This window comes from Rhipicephalus microplus, chromosome 4 (assembly GCF_043290135.1).
Source record: "Rhipicephalus microplus isolate Deutch F79 chromosome 4, USDA_Rmic, whole genome shotgun sequence".
Classification (NCBI taxonomy): domain Eukaryota; kingdom Metazoa; phylum Arthropoda; class Arachnida; order Ixodida; family Ixodidae; genus Rhipicephalus; species Rhipicephalus microplus.
Genome location: NC_134703.1, coordinates 219,500,745 through 219,523,892, shown reverse-complemented (window position 1 = coordinate 219,523,892; position 23,148 = coordinate 219,500,745). Strand labels below are relative to the sequence as shown.

Sequence of the window (23,148 nt, the reverse complement as noted above, 5' to 3'; positions counted from 1 at the left end):
AAACGAGCCCATTTTTTATCAAGCTTGTCCAGAGTAACGTGACAATATAGAAATGACACTGTGTGTCACAGTCCTTTCGGAGCATTGAAAGCAACAAAAAGCCATACGTAAAAGTTGAGTGCACTGCTCAGTGCATCCGAGTCTCATGTCAAATGAATAAAACCAGGCACATCACTATGGGTGACAGGCGTTTTAACGCAAAACCATCAGAGCAGTTGAAGAAAAAAAAGACATCTGTGTAAAAGCCGTCTTGCTATGTCGACAGCTGTCAGCAAGAAGAGAATGTGCTAAAAGTGTTCCTGGAGCGGCCCTATTCTCTTACACCAGCGCTTTGTAGATTTGCATGAACCAGTTTCTATGGAAAATGTGTGGGACCTACAGGTGGCGCAGTGGTCCACTGCACCAATTAGGGCTACTGTATATGCTACCTTTAGGTAGCAGAGTTGCGCCGCTGATGGAACTCACAGCTTGAGCCCACGTGCACAAAAAGCATCCTTTTGAGCCTGGCCGAGCCAAATTCACGGCAGCACAGGTGCTGGTGACTGCTGCGCCAATGGCCGGTGCCCGAGAACTCTGGTGAGCCGCTGAGTACAGAAGCACTACTTCATTCGTGTTGTAGTTGTGTCTCGCGTTATCAGCTTACACATGAAATCATAGAAGCAGGGAAGATTGAAAATATGGGTGACAAGTATATTAGCATGCCTTCTATCACGAACAAGAATTTGATTTTCTTGGCATCCATTTTGGTGTTTCGTAATGATCTCTTTCTACTGTGCAACAGATGCGCACATATTTTATCATTACTTTTGGCCCTGTAAGTAGCCTTAGAATCGCAAAGTAAATCTGTTGAAAGCAGCACTGTGTGTGTGTGTGTGTGTGTGTGTGTGTGTGTGTGTGTGTGTGTGTGTGTGTGTGTGTGTGTGTGTGTGTGTGTGTGTGTGTGTGTGTGTGTGTGTGTGCGCACACGCACACACAGTTAGTTTCAGTTAGTTTTAGGAGACGGGCTAGTTAGTTTCCATTCAACTTGAATTGCCTTTTACACCTCAAAATACAACTCTGACAGCAAAGAAGCACACATGTGCAGCGCTGCTTAGTTCTCTCTCTCCCTCTCTCAGCAAGGATGAGCTCAAAGAGATGTACACGCGCATATACTGCTAACCGCCGTTATGGTGCAAGTAAAAATATTTTGTTATATATGTATGAATCCATCACGCGAGCTGCTATAAGTTGCCGCTGCTTATGTAATCGGCGGCTAGACTACTTGAATTACATTTAGAAGGACATGCTCTCTAGCTATATCAAAAGGATTTAGGTATTGTTCAGCACGTTAATGTGCTATTTATTATGAATGTGCTGTAACAAACCATGACATCTCACAGATTCGTGACGTCAAGTAACAGGCAGGTGATTTTATAGCATACAGAAAATTTGAAATGCCAAACAACAATCGGCAAACAATATGTCGTAGTGAAAATGGTTCATTCTCTTATTTTTTACGCGATCATTCATAAGTGGTAATTACGCGATAGATCGTTTTCGCCTCATTTATGCCTCGTATAACAAGTTTGTGCTGTTCGTAAGACTCAGAATGAAAACACGAGTCGTATACAACTAACGACTGAAGAAAGCTATGAGAGATAGTTTACTGTTATAATAGGCCACAATTTTTTACTTTCAAAGGAAAATTTTGTTTACACCACTTGTATTGGCGTGCTTATGCAGGTGCCTGGGGGCCCTTTGGGCAATGTTGCTAATACATATACGATAGAATTAAACAACATACTACGTCCTTAACACCATAAACTATACATTATTGTTGAAAGGGTTGCAAAGTGGATAATATAATAGTAATAATGTTATTATTGCATGCATTAGGAACTTTGTTTGGGCTATTAGCAAACAATTAGGATTAAATATATTACACACAAGCCTGGATATATACAACTGAAATACTTATTGTGAAAAGTATAACAGCAATCATTCATTGAAAAAAACATAATTGATCCCTCCATCATAGGAATCTGTATAGCACGAAAGTTAACTGTGCCTTTACAGATGCAATTGAATATTTATTGTACCTTGATAAAGGACGACTTGCCGAATATATACATTTCAGTGTTTGACAGCCGTAGCACGACTCAACGCAGATGTATCCTCGTTGACACTTGGTACATCTCCATCCCGGCGACTAACACCCATGATGAATTTATTCAACCCACCACTGTGGTATCTGCAGACGTTAACCACAAAGCATAATCAGAGAAAGCGGCGTAATATGTGAGCGTATTATCTAGTGGTTGTAGCGCTCGACTGCTAAACCGAAGGCATCGGGATCGAGTTCAGGCTGCGGTGGCTGCATTTTCTATGGAGGTGAAAATGCTGTAGGCCTGTGTGCTTAGTTTGGGTGCACGCGAAAGAACCCAAGGTGGTCGAAATTTCCGGAGCCCTACGCAACAGCGTCTATCATAATCATATGGTGGTTTTAGAACACCAAGCCTTCTATATTTTTCTTTTCCTTTTTATTATTATTATTATTATTATTATTATTATTATTATTATTTACATTAAAAGCAGAAATTAGGCCAAGGGCCCCATCCCTTGACCTTTTAAAGTGTGAACTTTGTGCGTCATGTCGTCCCTGGCCACCATGTTTCTCGGGGCAGGCGTAAGCAAGGAACACGCTATTATATCCACGCGAGGTGGGCGTGTCTGCAGGACTATTTTTTGTTTCTATGGACGCTATGAGCAAGACCGATGCTTTAAAATCTAGGGACGACGACGTTTATTTAAGCTAAGGCCGCAACTCTACTCTAGCTATACTCTAGCGGCCGCCTAACTGATATGGGTGCTGAACAGTACCGCTTTCATTTACTCACACCGACAATGCCGCTGCGTTTCCTGTTTTGGGAGCTCACAACAGAGTCACAGCTTTGCCGCAAAGGCGAAGCAATGAACGCAATAGCAACAAATGGGAAGGTCACGCGTAGAATGGCAAGCAGATCGAAATGTGCCCCGCGTTTCTCACACATAACGCAGGATACCTACTCACAAGTACAGATGAACGCAAATAAGCGTCTCCACTGTTACTTCGTGATGTCTGAAAAGCGCGCTCTTTTCGCAAACGGAGACTGTGCAACGATTTCAGTGACCTTTGTGCGCCTAGTAACTACAACAGAATTGTTCTGGTGAAAGCCACAGGCCAGCCAAGACGTACGATCCTACCCTGAGATAAGGGCACTTGAGCAAGCATCCCCCTTCTCTCTGTGGGGCAAAGTACGCGTGGAAGATGACAGCGCGCGCTGCCACACGCCATTTTGCTGGTAATGCTGAAAACAGGATAGTCCCCACCCCCAAAATGCCCTTCACCAGAGGTAAGTGGTAGCTTGCCGTTTGAGCTGGCTCAGTGGTTAGCGCCTCGCATTCAGGACTCAGAGGTACCACGTTCCATTCCGCGTGCCAGAGTCCTCTTAAAGTTTTTTTTCTTGTGTTTTCATATATATATATATATAGATACGTATACATATATAGTGAGTGACGGCGATGCCCGCGTCGACGAGGACGTCCACGCCGGTGGCAAAATCTAGCTAAAAGTGTTGATATGATTGCTATCGCAATAAAATCACCTTGTTCTTGCTTCCCGGGTGCGCGCACCACTGTCATATACACGGTTTTCATCGCTGCATGCAGTGCACGGCCATTAGCGCACAATACGTGTGCCGATTAAGAGAACCATTAGCCAACAAGGGATATAGACACGTCACGTGACCTCACCTCGTCCAGCCCAATTGACAGCTGCTTCTCACATCGGGATTTAGCAGCCAAATAAGCTGGCAGCAATCTGCTCATTCGCAGTTGATTCGAGCTCTGCCGCTGGCGCTCATTGCAAAAGAAGACGAAATACCGACCACAGTAAAAAGACTTAAAAAAACAAAAACAAGACGTTTTGGCTCTTCACAGTGAAACTCAAAAGTGTTTGTTTCAGTATTTAAATAAAAGTGCCGCAAGCATTGCACATACAAGTGGGGTAAGTTTTCATCGTTGCGGTTGCGGGTGTGCTCAGTCGTCTGTGATTCCAAATAATGACGCAAAAACATTTTTTATCTTTTTCAATGATGCTGGCGTTTTCCCAATTCATTACATGACTAGTTGGTTCTGTGTGTTCTAACAATGCATTATATGCAGCATTCGTTTTCATGTCAACTAATCAATATTCTCAACTGGGCTGGCCCTCAGTTGAAATAACTTCAGGTGCCGCATTCTATATGACGTTTGTGATATCTGTGACTCATATTGCTGGCTGATTCCATGCACTGCAAGTTCTAGCTTTAATCATTGCGCACAAGGAATTCAGCGGCGGTGTACTCGATATAGCGGTAGTTTGTGCAGAACCTGCTGAAGTTTGAGCACTGATTTCAGGAGCAGAAAACATAACGTGCAGCAGTGCACATTTTTCCCCTCTCTCCCTCCTTTACAAAGCTCGGCGATCCTGTCTGATGTCTCCAAACATGTGGGAAAGATCTAACAAAATATATTAAGAACTTCCTCATGGATAGGACCACCGAGCTCCGAGCAGGCGACCTACAGACGCAAGAGAAGAAGCTCGTGAGCACTGGCGCACCAGAGGGGTCGGTCATCTCGCCGATGCTCTTCGACCTGGTAATGATCGGAGAGGCTGAGTAGCTCACGCATATCGGACACTTCAAGCACACAATCTACGCAGATGATATCACGCTATGAGTAACTGGTGGCAACGAGTCCACATCGAGGGCGCGCTGCAAGCCACCGCAGACGCGATAGAAGACCAGGTGAAAGGCACCGGACTGAAATGTTCACTGCGCAAATCGGCGCTGCTAGCACACCCCCCGCCCCTTCGTGTCACTAACAGCAGAGGCAAGACCAGACAACGCAAATACGAAAAGTTCCGAATCATAACCAAATCCGGTAACGTGATCCTCAAAACGGGTAAAATCACGATTCTTGGCATGATCACCAAGAAACACAGAAGAAATTGCAACACCATCACCCATCTCACGGCTAAGGCAGCCAAAGCGACGAGACTCCTCAATCGAGTAACGTCCCGGAGGCCAGGCATGAAAGCCTAATCAGGCTTGTTGAGGAACGTGAGGCGAGACGGCGGCGATGAGCTTGTGCCGGGGTTGCAGCTTTTATTTGGAACGCAAGAGTAGGTGGAGTCGCCACTGCAGCATCGTCGCTGCAGCGTCCAGCCAGGCCAGGTGCTCAGTCCTTCTGCAATTCCTCGTGGTTCACGCCACGCAATCCACGCGGCTCGCTTCTTTTTCGGCGCGGCCAGCTGGTCAAATCTAGCGTGGCGCTACAGGCTCCTAGAATCCTTCACCATCAGCCACGTCGCGTATGTTGCAGCCTACTACAGATGACTACAACACGAAGGCAACAAAATCATCGCCATCATCAGAAGAGCGTACAACATGGTGCTGGGCCTGTTCGAGTCCACGAGTGCGACCTGCCTCTTATAAGTCGGCATACACAACACGCTTGAAGAAATAGCCGAAGTGCAACAAACCGCTCAACTGGAGCGGCTGTCAACTACCAAAGCTGGGAGGAATATACAGGAGGATCTGGGAATAGGACGCTCGAGCGAAGTGCAGACAAAGCTCCCCCTCGCCGAATACATCCGGCACTGATTAGAACCGACCCCATTCCGAAGAACATGTATTCCGAGTACAAGAGAAGAAGGGCGGCGAGGGCCAGGGACCTGCACACCAACAATGGTTTACAATGGAAGAGTACTTCGGCAGCGCGTTAAAAAAGTCGCGTGGTACACGTTGCTGTTGCCTGCCGTGGTCACTCTGCGACGGAGACGTGCCAGCCCATCGCGAACCACACAGTGGCTGGTCCATGTGACTGGCTCCTTATGTCGGCGGCAGTGTACGAAGACGATAGCGCGATGAAGGCAGGAGACTCTAGAGTGGACGTGTCCTGCCGTGTTCATGTGCGGACGGACCTTATTTTGAGTGGTGGTCAGGTACAGTACGTTTTATTTATTTACTGACGTGAATATTCCTCGTGATGCTGCATTCTTCGTGATGTGTTACAAGAATTAAGGGCAAGTACTGCAACTAGACAGCGTCAGTGTGGGTCTTGTTTCAAGTAGTACTGTTTTATAAAGTACAATCCACGCAGTTTTGTGTAAAGCATATAAGGGCCTCTGTTGCCAAATTAAGATTCTGATGATTGATGCATCTTCGCATCCACTGTGCGGCCCCTAATGTAGATGGTGGCGCCACCTCAACTGCAGGACCCCAGTGCAGAAATGATTGCGAGAAATATGTGCGCTGCCCCACGCTACACACTTTACCTTACCCCCTGAGCTGCATGCTTTAGTAGCTACATTTTGTTTCAGATATGTAGTGCATTGCGCAGTAATGTCAAAACTTGCAAGTTTGCACCTTAACAATGACAAGATTTATCTAGTGTAGAAAATTCAATGTACGGTTAGTCGTTTTGGCTTCCGCCAACTCCTGCTGCATCCTGCGTATCAGCACAGGGCTGTTCGAACACTCTACAAAGCAGTGAGCGGGCCTGCATACCTTCGCTGCCCATGTTTTTTTCTTGCTGCCTGGACATACACATCATTTTTCCTGCAAATCGATTGTGTTTAGCTATTACATTGAGCGCATTTTTATTCTCAAATAACAAATAAACATATAAATACCAATGGAGTATTATATTTGATTACATTGCTTTTGACACAGCAACAGCCAGTTAGCATGAAACCACTTAAGATATGAATAACAAGGATGCATAGTATGTTATCGCACTCGTAATTTATACACATAAAAGCTCAGAACGCGACGCAACTGATGGCGAATTCCACTCGTGGAGCGTGAGCAAGTTTTCTTGCTCCTTGCTCCGCGGCCGAGAATCTGCATTCCACTGGTAGATTTGGAGCAAGTTCACATGTTCCACTGGCAGATCAGGAGCAACTCAATCCGGGACGGAGCGTTTTGCGTGCATCGTCTTGCAGAGACGAATTTCCCCAGAGCTTCGAGAATGGGTTGCCGTCATTTCCGTCACAGTAGGCCAGCGTTGTTGCCTGCAGCTGCCTTGAGCGTTTTTTTTTTTTTTTTCTTTTTCGAGGCGGTGCCCTTTGCAATGGTTTACATTTCTAAAATGGCATTGTTTGATGCTGTTGGACATGCTGCAGCTAGTTTGCTTCTCGCTTTGAGCGACAGCGAGAGCACTAGTAGCAGCAGAGAGGACGACCCGCACGTGCTTTCCCGCCGTGTGCATGGCTGAAGTCTCGACCGAAAGATAATCGGCTATGTCAAGGAATTTTTTTGGACTGGATGTGTAAACAACTTCCGGCGCGATCTCAGGCGGGGCATTCACGAGTTCCCCTCGCAGATTTGGCTTGGCGCAATCAGAGTGCTCGCTCCAGGATTTCGATGGCCGCTTCGCATCTACCAGTGGAATTCGCCATTAGTTACTTTAGCCGCAACAGCATTGCGCCGTTCCGACGCGTTCGCCTACCACGGCGCGCACAGCGCCACGCGCGTTTTCTGTCACGTGACTTTTTCAACGCGCTGCCGAAATGCTCTCCCGTTTGCAATCGCCCACCGCAACCCCATGCGGTGCGGTCACTGCCACTGCGCATGCGTCATAACACTAGCCGCCGCTCGCGCGTGCGAACCAGCTGCAGAAAATCCGAAATTGCAAGCGGCGCATGCGGCCCGCAAAGCGCGTCAGTGTCGAGGCTATGTGTAGCCTCCGTCGTGCATTTGGCTTAGCGAGGGGGGGGGGGGGGGGGCTAAAGTCCATAAGTTTTTGCCTAAGATGGGCAAACGCTATTCTAAAACTCATATGAAGCCCGCAACGCTATTCTAATCTTCCTAACGACGCAAACGTGCGGTACGTCGACGCGGCTGAATACCAACAGAACGCTTTCGCAGCGGTCGTCCCCGAGGCGTCGACCGGCGCAACTAGGACGACAGCATGCGTGAAAAATTCCACAGCGGAACAGGTGGCCATCGCCGACACAGCCTGCCACACGGCGACTCTAGACAGGCGGCGCAAAACTGCGTCATAGGCCAAATATGTAGAGAGGCCAAGTGTATATTGCATGCGGCCAAAGTGTAAGACAGAAAAGAAAGAATCAAGTGCTTCCCAGCGCAACGGGCGACGCGTCGGAACGCAATGACAACCACAACGAGACGGCACACGCAGTGGCGCGAGCGCTAACTAGCTGCGCCCCGGCGACAGACCATCCAACGTGGTTCGAAGAAAGGGCCGCATGACGGACTACAACGACATCACGAAGGCCTACCACTTTGCTCGCAGGACTTGTCCATTCCCGCGGCTGGATCAAGTGGAGGCGGTATTACTGAGACAGACCGGATTGCTACCGAGCCCGCGGCACTGATGCACCCCCAGACATACCCGACCGACAAGTTTGCCGGAAGGAGATTACACGCACATCATGTGGGACTGCATCAAACAGCTCGAGGAAGCAAGAACAATCTCGACAGCCGCGAAGAGCTCATTGATGTGCAGTACTACGCTTGAGAATTCCCATTCAGAGTATGACATCAGAGACTGAAATCATCATATCATCACCAGCAAAAACCACGGCTCGACAATTTCGGGACGCTCGCGCTGTGCGGGAGCTCGGGTTCGCCGAAGCTCTGGCTGACCTGGAATAAACGACGTGCCACCTATGTTCCGTTCAGTGAGTGAGTGTCGTGAATTGTAACACAGAGACACGGGAATTCTTTGATTCGGGGATTTTTTTCCTGCAAACATTCTCAGCGAAGTTCCCTGCTCAACAGTACCTATTCCCGCCTCCATCCACGCACACACATACTACAATTACACGTGTCTCACGTACTGGCGACTTTTGAAATTATGAGTAGCCCTTCCACTGCCGCACAACAAAAGCGTGGCTTCTTTTATTGGTATATTGTTAGTACACTGCATATTGTGGGCTTCAAGTCTAACACCACTGGTGAACTATAGATATCGCTCCACGTAAATATCACAAACAAATCTCAAAGGCCATGATTGCTGGTGCATGCATCAGAACCGACTACAGCACATGAAGGCGCACCATGTGTCGGTCGTCAGAGGAGAATTCAGCCGATCCTGAAATTCTCTGCAATATCACGAAGATTGCATGCTTCCTTGTGCTTCAAAATTACAGGCGAAAATTCTCTGGAAATCCCCTGCATTGAGCATCACTCGAAGAACTACGACCAGGAAGAACAGCTCTGGGCCGTCCAGCAGGGCACTCGCAAGGCGAGCCCGCAACGGCGACCCCGAAGACGACGTAGGCCCCTGTCGGGGCGCGCGAGTGCTTCTGCAGGCACATGTATATATAGATCAGGTTTATCCAATCCAGTCTCAAACCGGTCTGCAACTCAGCTAAATGCGCCTGCAAATCGCGGATTAGGCGCGCCCACGAAAAATCCGGATTCGGTCCGTCGTCTGCGGCATCTGAAAAGCGTGCGCGACTTCTCGACTCGCTCGAAAGTAGACATTTTCTTTCTCCAGCTATTTGCTAGATACATCTGCGAATTACGTCTATTGCAATGCATGGTTCTTTTAGCAGTGAATCAGAATGCACCTTGCCGTTACTTATGTGACGACACCTCACCCATTTCTCATATATATTCGTCTGAAGGACTTGCATGAGCCATTAAATAGAAAATCTGGCTCTAAAGGGTTAAAAATTACGTCGCACTGACATTTCTGTTGAAGAGGTCCACAACTCGATTGGATCAGCTCTGCGAATGAGGGACTTCATTCAACGAGAAGACGAGGTGTGGCCTTTCCCACTCGGCGCAATTACACTGCGCCCCTCTCCCGGAACAACTGCGACCAAGTTTAGCGCGGTTGCTCTTTCACCAGCATACGGGTTGCAATATACCTGAACAAGCACGGACTACATGACGCGCTAATTTTTTTTTTTTTTTCTGTCTGACTTGTCAAACTTGGGTATCCTTTAAAATAAGTTATTTTTTCGTAACGCCATCAATGAACAATATTATTTGCACTCGTAGCAAGTTGGCGAAAGGACCATCGTCCAATTGCTTGCGCTGGTGGAAGCTCAGTGTGACGACAAAACTACAGATAGGTGTTGCTCGAGGCTATCCTTATCAGCGACTAGCTTTAGTATGAACTCCTGGGATGCGAGTGCGCATGCCAATCGAATTCTTTGAAATGAAACCCAAGTAGAAAGAAAAACATCTCACGCGCATTCACAAGCTACTTGACAGATTTACAAGCTGTACGATATCTGCCGAACGGATTACGCTAGTCACAGAAACTATGCTGAACGCGACGTGGACTTGTCTCGGTGCGTCCCATAAAGTACTCGTGAGTGTCGTCCCACGAAGCCAGCATTTTTCTTCTTTTTGTCGCTTACGGTATTCCAACAAATAAATTCGGTCAAACAGAGACTGCGAATAATAGCGCGAATGCAAGCCAGAAAGGAAAGCCAGCGCGCCACTTACCCGGTGGGCGGCGCACCTGATTGGCTCGGCGGCACCTGAGCAAAGGACGGCGGGCGCCCATGGCGCGCAGAGGTCCACGCACGCGCCTCGTACGAGCTGCACTGGCGAGCGGGGCAGCAAGTGCCACTCGCGAGCCGCACAGAGCCCGCCCCCCCGCAGGCACCGCCCCCTCCCTCCTTTCGCTGGGACCCGCCCCCGAGGATGGAGCATCGATCCTCCACTGCTCGCAGCCCCAACAAGTGGGGCTTCCGTGCCGTCGCATGCGCCCATTCGTGGGTGACCGAAGAAAGCGCTAAACAAATCCCTTTGCAAATGATCCCGAAATACGCGCGGCCAGCAACTTCTTCCGGAGGGAGTTAGGCATTTGATGCGGCACATATACTTTTTTTTTTCTCTCTCTCAGTCGTCCCGATCTGTTAGTTGTGTGGAGGCAGATTTTCACGACGGTGGTCGGCTTCAGTTATTAAGGCCTTAGACATGCCTCATCATACACGTTAAGCGATAGGGTGGTAAGAAGAGGAGAAAGGCACCTAATTTCTGCCTAAGCGATAGGGAAGACAGGCTCAAGTTTGCGCAGCGCCGTTCGCCGCCCTGGAGAAGAGAGGGCAAAGCTCCGGTCGCTCGGACGCGCTTGCTTGGTTTTCCCATTGCGCGCACGGAACGTGTTCCATGGGCACGCTATGGGCGCCGCTCCTTCGTCATCTTGGAAAGCAGGCACACCCTCCTGCTGCATTATGACCTGCTACAAAAGTTTTAAAATGTCGCACATCTGCAATGAAGTTCTACCGTTTGCAATGCAAGCAGTACGAGTAGCAAAGGCGTCAGTGTATTATGGCAGTTCGTCGATACTTACGCGGTCTAGCCACTTTAAAGAATTTTCGTTGTGCACAGTATTACCAACTACGAACGGGGATAAACGTCATAGCCGGACGCGTATGAAAGGAAGTGCATTTGTAAAATGAAGCTACAGCAAATAGTTACATTCCGATATTGGGCACCTGCTTCGAAAGACCATCATCTGTAATGCGAAAGCGGCGGAACTTGCTAGCCTAATACACCCAAGGAGGTTAAAGTAATATTTGCTGGAGTGGAGGAGGCGGCCCTCAGGTGAAGCCACACGCCGCCATCTTGCAGAAAGCACGCCTTCCGCAACTCAAGCAGCTGCGGCCGCACAGATGTTCGCCGGTGTTGTATAGCATCCGGACGTTGTAATGGACACATCGTGCCTTCCTTCCTTAAGGTTGCGATAACGTTTCAGTTGTATCATATTTCGAGCTTGATGAAAACTGTATGCCGGAACACATGCATGTTCATAGCTCTCAACCTGTATTCACATATCTCACGGTCGTTCTTTTTTTCCTAACAGGCTTCTTAAAAAACAGAATGTTCGAAGCGATTCGGGGCGAACACTTGTGTCATTAGATGACGGGATGATTGGTAGCGACAATACTGCGATCACATGTGCCAGAGGCACTTGTCCAATAGGTGGCCGGTAATATGGGCAATAGCAGGGAACTGTGGGATATAACGGCTTCAGGTGCGACGCGCGCATTTTTGTATTGCTCCGTTGAAAAAAAAAACACCTCTCCATGCAATGTCAGCTCTTTAGAAGTTTTTTTTTTTCGCTTTTGCTAACCGTGACTGCGACGATGAAAAGCTACGAAAGTCATGAACGGTAAGGAAACTATTTTATCGCACTAAAATGATCTGCATTGCTTTTGTGCTGCTCGGGTGTACTGTAAGTTTGGGTATATACAGATCAGTCGATACAGAAGACAGATTTCATTGTGATGCGTTACTGCAGATATAAAATCACCATTTTAAAGATCTCAGGGGATGGGGTTTGCTGTAGCAGTGTTGTAAGAGGCTATTTTGGGATCGCTGCTTCGGCCGACGTCGGTCGATTGGCGCAGCACTTATTGAGCGCGTTGAGATTTTTTTATATTTTTCTAGCTTTCAGTTTATACTGATTAAAATCAAGGAACGAAAAAATATGTTTTGCTGTTACGCGATCTAGAACTTAGCAGCAAACAGACTTTAAGGATACGGCCGCTGATTGTATACTAACGTACGGTTACCATTTTTAAAATCGGCACCAAAATTGCGTTGCGCGTGAAAGGGATCACATGCCAACCGATTTTACAAGTATTATTTTTAAACAAAACGAGGCGGCATATGAAACTCTGTTGGTGTGCGTTATCCGGACCACTTCCTTACTCTAGCTCAAGATGGAACTGAAAAATTCCTTCCGTTCCCGGTTCCATTGCAGCATTAGTGTTGAAGGATGCCCCAATCTTATCGCCTGGGTGATAACAGACTGTCCTTTCTTTCACAGAAGCAACGCCAGATTTTGCATGGCAAACTTCGAAGCTAAGGAGACGGGTAAACAAAAACATTGAAAAAAAAAACCGTTTTTTTTTCTCTTGTGCAATTTGAAATATGAACCAGAATCAGTCATTTGCTTGTTCTAGCACGACTTTTTTCTGTCTAAATATCACATATTTCTAAACCTATGCGGCTGCCTGCGTCACCCCCCTTAGGCCCGCTTCACCTGAGTGCACACGTGGGGCGCTGAAAGCACGCTGAAATGAAGAGCACCAATTTTTTGACAAACTTGGTGGAAATAATATTTGGTATGGCAACAAGTGCTGGATCTGCCAAGTCAATGTTTATCTGCAGGAAAAAAGTAGAAGTGTTCTCAAGTGTTCTTTGCACACGTGGCGCACGTTGTTCGCATAGTTCCAAAAGCATTATGGTTTAGCCATTAGAAGAGGCAGCTTAGAGGACACGTGAAAGGCTCTCTGAACCACGTATTTCCGCATGGCATCAACGGATACCAATCCATCCCACGGCGTTTGCCCGAAGGACGCTGATACCTGGTGCAAGTTCAAAAAAGCTCAGTTCAGTGGTGAACCGCACGTCCACAAAAACACCTTCCGGCATCTGTTCTTCACTCTTGAAAAATGTTAGTAAAAAGGTAGCAACTGCAAGCAAATACATAGTAACAGCAGCGGTTAGTCCCTTTCTTGGACCGTTGCTACCTTTTTGCTACCTGTTTACTACCTACGTTAGTAAACAGCTACTAGCTGCAACCGTTACTAAATTTACTAAATTTTTGCGACCATTTGCTACATACATGTTATAGTAAACAGCTCGTAACTTTAACCGAAGATGTAGTAACAGCAGCCGTTACTACCTTTCTTGACCCATTACTACCTTTTTGCTAACCGGCTGTTGACTATCTTATCTAAAAGTGTGTGATTTTAATTTTGATGATTTATGAGAAAAATCGTCTGGACGTATCATCATTAAACGGAAAAATGACATAGAAGATATCCATAGATCAAGAAAATGCAGTTTGTTTTTAGTCACACAACTGAGATGTGTAAACGTCATTCGGATATTGTAGAAACTGAGAAGTCCAAGTTGACGAACCATAAGCAAGTGCTACATGCGTTGTAATAGATAAACACAACAAACTTCGTAAACTACAGCGAATTAACAAGGCCGGCAGATCGAAACAATCAAAGAGTCACAATTAGTTCCGAGGACGGCCACAATTAATTCACTACGACGTGTCTCCAAATATTATAATTGTTTTGGCACGTCAATTCCCGGAAACGATTATTACCTTTTAACTGCTGATATAGCCGTGTGAAGCATTCGAATGCATTGAGAATGAATTGACACCCTTGTTTCGGCCACTGCATATAACGTCTTTTTGTGGCCCTTTTATAATAAATAGATATTAAATATAATTTTTTACAACTAAGGCTGATTAAAGTCTTGAGCTACGTCCCCAAACACACGTAACCAGGTAGTATAATTAGAGCTATATAGGTTCACATTTGCTATAATTCATTCTGAAATATAAGTGCTCCCCTGTGCCTGACATGCACCTGCAAAGTAGGGGCTATATTTACCCCATGCTTACTTCATAATGTGTGCGTAGAAAATAGTGAACTTGTTAGGTCTATGTATTCTTCGCGTTCATGGCACACCACGCTAGATCACCCGAAGTTGTATAGCAACGAGACAATGTTTGACCATCATTAGCAATGAAGAAATTTTATGCCAAAATGAATGAAGAGGGTAGTATCAACTAATACTTTTTTTCTTAAAACCTCCAAAAGTTACTACCCATGGATGGTACTGGCTAGGGTAGTAACAATCACATCATAAATGCTGGTAGTAACAGCAAAGGTAGTGTCTGTTGCCACACTCGCTGTTACTAACTGCGCTTACTACCAGGGTTGTAACATATGTGACAAACCATTACTGTGCTACCACGGCCGCTGGTTGCAAAAGCGCACGGTACGGCCTGCCGCGTAGAGCGGCTTTCTCTGGGAGAGCGCGTGTCAGCCGGCCGCTGCAGCGCGACGGGGCGGGGAAACGAGTGGCGGCGGCTCCCTCGGGGCAGCAGCCGCAGCGAATTAGCTGGTGTTTATCACAACAGCGACCTTCTTCTAATCAGCGCTTTTTTTTAAATCTCATTTATCAGAGTAGACTACGAGGCATTGTTTAGTTAAAAAGCCAATTGATGTGCGTGCCGAGCACTTGACGATTTTTTTTTTTTTCAGAACCAGCTTCTTCCTCTGAGGCTGACAGAAAAATCCAAAATTCATGTAGCCGAATGATATGGCACTGAATGCGTGACAAAGTCATTGTTCTATTTATGAAGATGTCTTCAAGATATTTTGATTATTGTGACGTTTATTCAGCACTTTCACGTTTTCGAAGGCAGTCGAGTGCACATGACGTGCCTTCGTTTGAGCGAGCGCAGGTGCCTATTTCTTGACGATACATAGCAGAACAAATAAACAGTAATGGATGACAGAACCGCATGACGGAGACTGAGAGAAAGTGGTTATATCAGAAGAAAAGAAAAGAAAGGTGCCGACCCGTAACTGTCTCTCCTTACGAGGACACCTCAACAGGTCAGCAGAGGAATGGGATATGGGGAATAAAAGATATAGGGAGAAGGAAGGAGGGATAAAAAGAATAGAAGGAAAATAGACGGAGAAGAAGCCATCCAGCCAACGAGAGAGAAAAAGAAGGAGATAGGAAAGTGGGGATCCGGTCGAAGCAGTCCAAGCGCGGGGTGCCACAATGCGAGAGCTGCACGGCATCAGGAGACCGCGGAGGGCGAACCAGTCGGCGGGAGCTACGCTGAAGTCGGAGATCGCGAGGGCACAACCGTCCAGCTTGAAATCCTGCAAGCGAATGAACGGAGACTGGAAGAAGACAAGCGAGTTGGAGTGCTATCGGTATTCACCAGTGCCCGTGGAGAGACTAACATGAAGATACTGAACGAATGGTTTTGTTGTCGTTAGGCCCAGAAGCCAGAAGTTGGGCGCACAAGCTGGAGCAATTGTCAAGTCGTTTCAATATGCAAAACTGTAAAAAGTAAAAAAAAACTAATAAAATGCCAGGATCAGCTCTAAAATGGAGAATAAACAAAATAGTTGCACACATCTTGTTCCGATTATGTGTTCACTGTTGAATTAGTTGCGTTTTCATAAGAACGTTGGGACGGAAAGAGACTGAAACACTCAAAAGTGCAGGAACGCAAGCAGTTGTGTTCAAAAGCCTTTCATCGCTCTTTTCGTCTCACAGTTTTTATATTATTCACTTCATAACTGCTCGCTCAATTGCCAGCATTTAAATTACAGTCACTGAAATTTCAAAGAGCCTCGAGTCCACTGTTATGAAATAGCACACATGCTAAGTATATTTTGTAGCTGTTGCATCTCATTGTATGAATACTATAGACTTATTTGGAGGAAGTGAGAAGTCTATCTTAGCTTGTTTTAAAAGAATAGTGGCAACTGCAGTTGCTGAGGTTAAATATTCAAAATGAAGCTGTTAAATTCGAAGGAACGTTTTCTGAAGCGACATACAGTTACTATAATTAATTTATATTCAATTAGAAAAGTGTAGCTCTTCCATATCTATTAGTTGTGATTTTGTAAGATCCAAGTAATATGTGCTCACAATTATTACTTTCGCGAAAACTGATCGGTGTGCAAGGTTTTATCACGTGTAAGACAATACCGAAAATTTGCAAGGGCTGCAGGTATATCTAAACGCAAGGTCGGTAAGTATCTGGTGCGCACACGCTAGACGGATATTAAAAGAACATTTCGCGGGTCACACAAAGACACACGCGCTCATTAGTAACTACCGCAAGCGCGCCGCGCATGCGATTCTATGGGCCCTCGCGAAAACTGCCCCCCCCCCCCCCCCCTGGTGGCGCCGCAGCGGCGGTTCGGGAACTAGACCTGTCACGCCGGTTTTGGAGCACGCGGCGGGCCGTACCCGTGCACTCTTTTTTATCCAGCGGCCGTGGTACTACTGTCTGTTTTCTAAAAGTGTTGAGGCTGTTAAGCCAATTTATGCTAATTCCGAAACACTCGCGAAATTGGAAAACTCAAACCCCCAACGAGTCATTCAACAACGCCGTGTGGGAGCGCCTTCCAGAAAACGTGTTTCTCAGACACTTAACACTGAAAATATGCAGTCTTGACGCTGCAGTAACCACCTTTAATGATGGCTCGTGTGAATGTGCTGAACTCGTGTGGAATTTCGCCAGGACACTTCAAAGCGCAGTGCTGGGCGCACTTGACCTGCGTCGACCGTATACACTTTGCTGACAGAGCTGCAGGCGACAAAAGAGGCCCGACAGGCCAGACGCCTCCACTCAAAAAGAAAAAGGGACATTGGTGATTAGTATATGGCTAGTGCCTATTGAAAATTTCCTTCCATTGGCTGTTATGTTTAGGTATACTTTTGAAATAAAGCACATTATCCACTTTAAACTCGATTATTTCAAAACACGCTTTTTGTAGTTATGTACATTTTTCTCAGCAACCACAGTTTCTAGAAACATAGACTTGAGCCAGTACTTTGAGAACATGCTAGACGATATACTGAGGCAGAACTATTTTTGGGTGGTTTTTAACATGACATCTAATACCGATTAAAGGTGATAATTAGGTACATCAAGTAAAAAAATTACAAAAATATCGCATTACAAGTTTCAAAAATGATTCAGCTTCTGTAAGAAGAGGAAGGCCTTATGATCACAATGATAGTATATAATTACTGTCACTTTTATGGTTATTGGGAAAAAGGTACATAAAGTTGGCCTAAAATGCACGACGGGTATAGGGCTGACCCTGTCTCTTTAACAAGCGTTTGACAAAAAAGTTTTTTTTTTTTTTCACCAGGGGTTCCCTCAACAAGACTTTTTATAGCTGCGATTTCCATCACCTTTTCTGTCCTTTTACAGTATTTTACTTTGCCGTTTTATATACATAATTCTGCGTGTCATCCAGGAACTCCGTGTACGCGTTTTCTTGATCGAGTAGGAGCAAAGCGATCAACGCAACAAAGTCGAAAGGTGGGCCAGTTGATGCCTTCTTGAAAGCTTTTCAGCGCGAATGAGACGTAGCACAAAGAGGAGGGCATGAACAAGCGCAGTCTGAAGTGTACTGAAGAAAATTTCAACCACCTTGAAAACCAAAAACGCGTGCGCAGAAATCACCTGTGATCAAAGAACTGATACAACTTAGGGCAACCTGAAAGGCAAGCAGACGGCTCAGGTATGCAATAATCTCATGCATCTTGAAGTAGACTTCAGCTAGTTCCCGTGTTCTTCTATCTCTATAGTCTTGTGCGAGATGGCAGTGTTATCGAAGAATGGTCTACATCCACAGGCCCCACAATGTGTCGCGAGGTGTGACGTCGGCGTTCCCGTTAAGGTACTATTGTGCTGTCGGAGTCTTTCATTGATGCATTTACGCGGCTGGTCTATATACACTCTGCTGCAGGGGAGGGGTATCCACACCAACAGAGCAGGAAAGGGGCAGGGGTGGTTCGATGCTTAACCGCCACACTCGAAGCTCCTCTAGCCGAGCTCTCAATCGCAGCGCAGGCTTCTACAACTTTCTGGTTTAAACATCGACGTCAAAACATCTCGCTATATTCCCAAATCGATGAGACAGCCGGCGCACATAAGGCATAACAACATTTCTCCTGCGCTTATCACCTGACTCATTATTCTTCTCACTCGGGGGATATGCACTTCTTGATTAATATTTTCTGAGACATGCGCGCGGTGGTCTAGTGGCTAAGGTACTCGGCTGCTGACCCGCAGGTCGCGGGATCAAATCCCGGTTGCAGCGGCTGCGTTTTCGATAGTGGCGAAAATACTGTAAACCTGCGTGCACGTCAAAGAACCCCAGGTGGTCGAATTCCGGAGCCCTCCACTACGACGTCTCTCATAATCATATGTTGGTTTTGGGACGTTAAACCCCACATATCAATCATTATTCTTTCCGAGGTTGACACAAGAACATGCGTGGAACCCAGCATTAATTAGTCCATAAGCTTGCTGCCGAAAGCCCTCCTGACATCTGTGTATGCAGGATTTTTTCAGGTAGGGGATTCATTGCGACGGCATTCGTAATAATCTTAGAGTGACTGGTTGTGGAAGGAAGCAGAGATTCCTTAGAACGCGGCGAGAAACATCAGCAAACGTGGTCACTCTGCGAAAAACAAACGGAGGTCCTGAAACTGCATACAATTCTTACTCGGTAATTCAATGGTGAAATTCAGCCCAAACGCCTTTTCTTAAAAAAGAAAAACTTGGTAAGGTTGATGTGGTGGGAAAGGGAACAATCTTGCCGAAGAAGTATAAGGGAATCATCTACGTAGCGAAATATTTTCACTACCAGATGACGGGCTTCACCGTCTATAAACCTGTCAACAGCACTCAGAAAAATATCGCTCAGAGCATGTGCTTCCCTATACCCGAATACATACACCAGACCTTTGTATGAACTGCTTCCCCTCTCAAGTTACAAAGGTGGACTTTAGATAAAAGCTCCAGGAAGGCCTCAGCAGAAACTAGACTATTATGGACAAAGGACACTTCATCGTTGCCCTCAATAATGCAATATTTCACAAACATCATCAACTGGTTGTGCGGGAGAGAATAAAACAAATCTTCCGTATCGAGACTATTCACTTCGCAATTGCCAGGATTATTGTTCGCTAACAAATATACAACAGCAAAGGAATAGCGACACTCGTAAAGGACCCATAACATGCTGTGCTGCTTCAACAGGCAGCCGAATACATGTTGCCATGTGTGACGTTCGGACACGATACAGCAAAATGGGACATCAGGCTTGTGCGTTTTGGCAGAGTGCATTTCTAACTGTCGAGGTGGTGCGCTCGAGACCACTCAGCAGGGCTTGCTTTTTGATGCGGTTCAGATTCAAAAGTGAACGCTTGAAGTTTTCCGAGGTAGCGTTCTTGGCTTTTTCCGAAAACAGGCTTCGCATCTAATAAAAGTTAAAAGTATACCCTAGTTCATACAGTTTCACGAACATGACATTGAATCATGGTAGTTGGGATGGGGCTTTTAACGACGATAGCAGCACCGTCACCTAGTGTCCCAAGTTTATACCCTGGAAAAACAATGCGATCATTTCATCACGCAGCCATGTTTTTGTTAGTAGTACAACATGGGGTGTAATTCTGTAACAATGTTACAGAGCATTTCGGCCGGCAAGATACAGGTGGCAGAACCGTCCCCGCACAAGTGTGGATAGGCATTCGGCGAATGAAAAGTGTGATATCTATGCTCCCCTCTGCCGAAACGGTGCCCATGCAACGTTATCATTACCCGCCAGTGTAAAGCGCAATCTGCCTTTCAAGGGAATGCCCGCCCTGGGTCTTCGCGCTTTGGCACTGCGTTAGCTTGCGTTACGCCCACTGCTTCGGCGTGACTGAACTACTTATTCACTTCTTTCTCTAATCTGTGCGACTAGCTCAGTTCACGCCCACTTATGCATTTTTTTATCTGTTCGCCATGAAATGAGGGACAGTCAGGAAAGCTTAGTGGCTAACGGCGATTTGCGCTACACAGAGTTTACCACAAATATGCGTATGTTCATGCACCAGTAAAAGTATAAAAACCTTGTATAAAAGTTTGGCTGACAGCTTTCACCGATGGAGTACGTGCATGACAGTGCCACAATAAATGTCCGCTCCCTTCCGTCAGTCACTAACGATGCCACACGCTCATAGCAGTGTAAAATAGATGAGATATTCACTGAAATTATACAAGATTATATGTAAGGCATGCCGTCCGAATTAATTTTGAACGTCTGGACTCCTCAAGCACACGGTTGGGCACGGTAACTATGTTTTAAGTACCGAAGTGTCACAGGTTTATGTGATAATAGTATTTCTCTGTAGTGGTATCACGGCCAGATAAACACAACTATAGGCTCCTCGCATAATTGATAAACTACACAGCGCCGTAGATGTACACCAGGAGCGTCGCCAGAAATTTTTTTCGGGGTTTTCGGGGGGAGGGGCACAAGCGTCAGCTTTCCTCTGTGACGTGAGTATATGTGTGCATGTATATCACAGTCGAGGGACTCCGCCCCATCCCCCCCCCCCCTCGCCATGTGCATATGCTTGTGAAGAGAGTAAATAAAAGTGAAGTAAGAACAGTAAAATGCAGTAAATAATAGGTACAGTGGCTAATGAGAGCGACTGAATGCCTATATGGCAATGATTTTGATGTTCAGCTCCATATGTCAAGCAGCCTTGACGCAGTGATCGCGCTTAGTCAACATTTTTTTTTAGTTTACTGCACGCAACTACACATGCGTGCGATAGGCCTTAAGCTTTTTTTTTTTTTTTGCAAATTATGCTGCATGTTGGCAACAAGATTTCCAACACGTTTCTTTACAGGCAGACCTCGCAACAATTGTTGACATTACAGTTGCACTGTGACTTTTGATATGAACGAAGTACTCCAAGCCCAGAGGGCAACCTGCGAGGGCAATGTATACATTGTTGAGAAATGTTCACTTGGTCTCAATTGAAAATGCACCTGGGACCGGGCTGTATACCTACTCACATAAGAATAGCTTGTTCGCTGCGTATACGCGCTAGAAAACTCAAATACGCACGAAAACGCGTCTCTTGTTTTCTTTCGTAGCTTTCGTCGCTGTGCTCCCTAAAACGATAGCGTTGCGGCAAGATGTCTTGCAAGCGTGCGGCCGTCATTTCCATTTACGTCAACAGGTTCACAACTGTACAGAGTATTTCACCACGCAGCATCGATATACCATTGATTGATTTGTGGGGTTTAACGTCCCGAAACCACCATATGATTATGAGAGACGCCGTAGTGGAGGGCTCCGGAAATTTCGACCACCTGGGGTTCTTTAACGTGCACCCAAATCTGAGCACACGGGCCTACATTTCCGCCTCCATCGGAAATGCAGCCGCCGCAGCCGGGATTTGAACCCCCGACGTGCGGGTCAGCAGCCGAGTACCTTAGCCACTAGACCACCGCGGCGGGGCGCATCGATATACCATGTATACACTTTTATAACTAGTGCGTGCATTCATGTTTGCAGCACTCGCACCGGCGCGAGCAGGAGCAGCTTCGTACCACACAAAATCTCGAGTGATCGGCTCACTAGGGATGAAGGAATGGACTCCAGTTTTAATTGCTCATAGCATAGCGCAGCATAATCGATTTCTGACAACACGTAAATTCCGACGATAACTGCCAGCGCATGCAACATGAGTTTATTTAAGCTGTACAGTGCACCATTTATACCTGGCGCTCGTCTGTTCCGGGCATTCTCATGTGAGTCACTGCTGGGACCAAATCCTTCGCGTTCATTCGCGTTTGTGGTAAGGGATCACAACGCGACAGGAACTACCCGCCTTCCGTAAAGGGGCGCAATCACAAACGCGAGGCGTTTCGCACGCAGAGTAAAATACTGGGCGAGCCTGACCGGTATTTTTATACTCGCGAATCTTTCCGCCAGGGGAGAAACGAGCGCTAGTGCTTAAGGTGGCACTTTACCAGCCAACACGTATCGTCGGTAAAGTTCTCGTTCCTCGCATTCAGTGTCACTGCCCGAACTTTGCTGCGCGTTGTTCCTAGCAATGCGAAGTCACCTTCTCGAAATACGCTGCTTAGTATTGTTGGGTAGTTCGTGTTCTGTGTCAATCAGCGCCCCCCTACAGGACTCGATGGCCGAGTCGAAACACCGTAAGGTAACGCTTGACCACGGAGGAAGGAAAGATAGGAGAGGGCATGCCCAGCCGGCGGGCTACGTGAAAAGTGTGGAGGAAATGACATCATGGCGGCCATATTCACTGGGCACAATGGCGGCGTTGCTATGGTTACGTGTTGCGCAGTGTAGCTGGTCTAGCCGTGAGCGGCCACGGCTGGCGGTGGCGCGTATTTGGATTTCCTGGCCCCGCATCGCACGAAAGAGGGAAAATAAAGAGTGCGAGGAGGACGCCAGTGCCAGCCTCAGGATTGCTCACGCGCTATTGGTTCGCCTCTGGAGGTGACGTGCTGGTGACGCGCGCGCTGGTGACGCAGCGACACCGGCTAAACTTACACACCTGCACCTCATTTTCAGCCATGCTCCCCGCTCTGCCATGACCCTCTCCGGCTAAGCGGCGCAGCCCCCGCCATAATCTGTCGTAACGAGGGACGGGGTCTGGATTACGGTAGCGAAGAAAATACTTCAGTTAGGTGCTCGAGCGGCCTATTCAGACGCCAGCGGAAGCCTCGCAGAGGGCATTGTTAACTCCCCCAAAATTG

The 23,148-nt window shown here is 46.8% G+C and overlaps 1 protein-coding gene across 4 annotated transcripts in view; it reads right to left on the bottom strand.

The window, feature by feature from the left end:
- Positions 1-23,148, bottom strand: part of rhea (Talin_middle and talin-RS domain-containing protein rhea) — a 908,869-nt gene that overhangs the window by 836,950 nt on the left and 48,771 nt on the right. The window contains exon 1 of one of the 4 annotated variants that reach the window (XM_075891790.1): positions 10,491-10,611. The exons of the other annotated variants lie outside the window; for them this stretch is intronic. The gene's annotated coding sequence lies outside the window, so the exon portion shown is untranslated. Of the gene's footprint in view, positions 1-10,490; positions 10,612-23,148 lie in introns of those variants that run through there. 4 annotated transcript variants of the gene reach the window in all.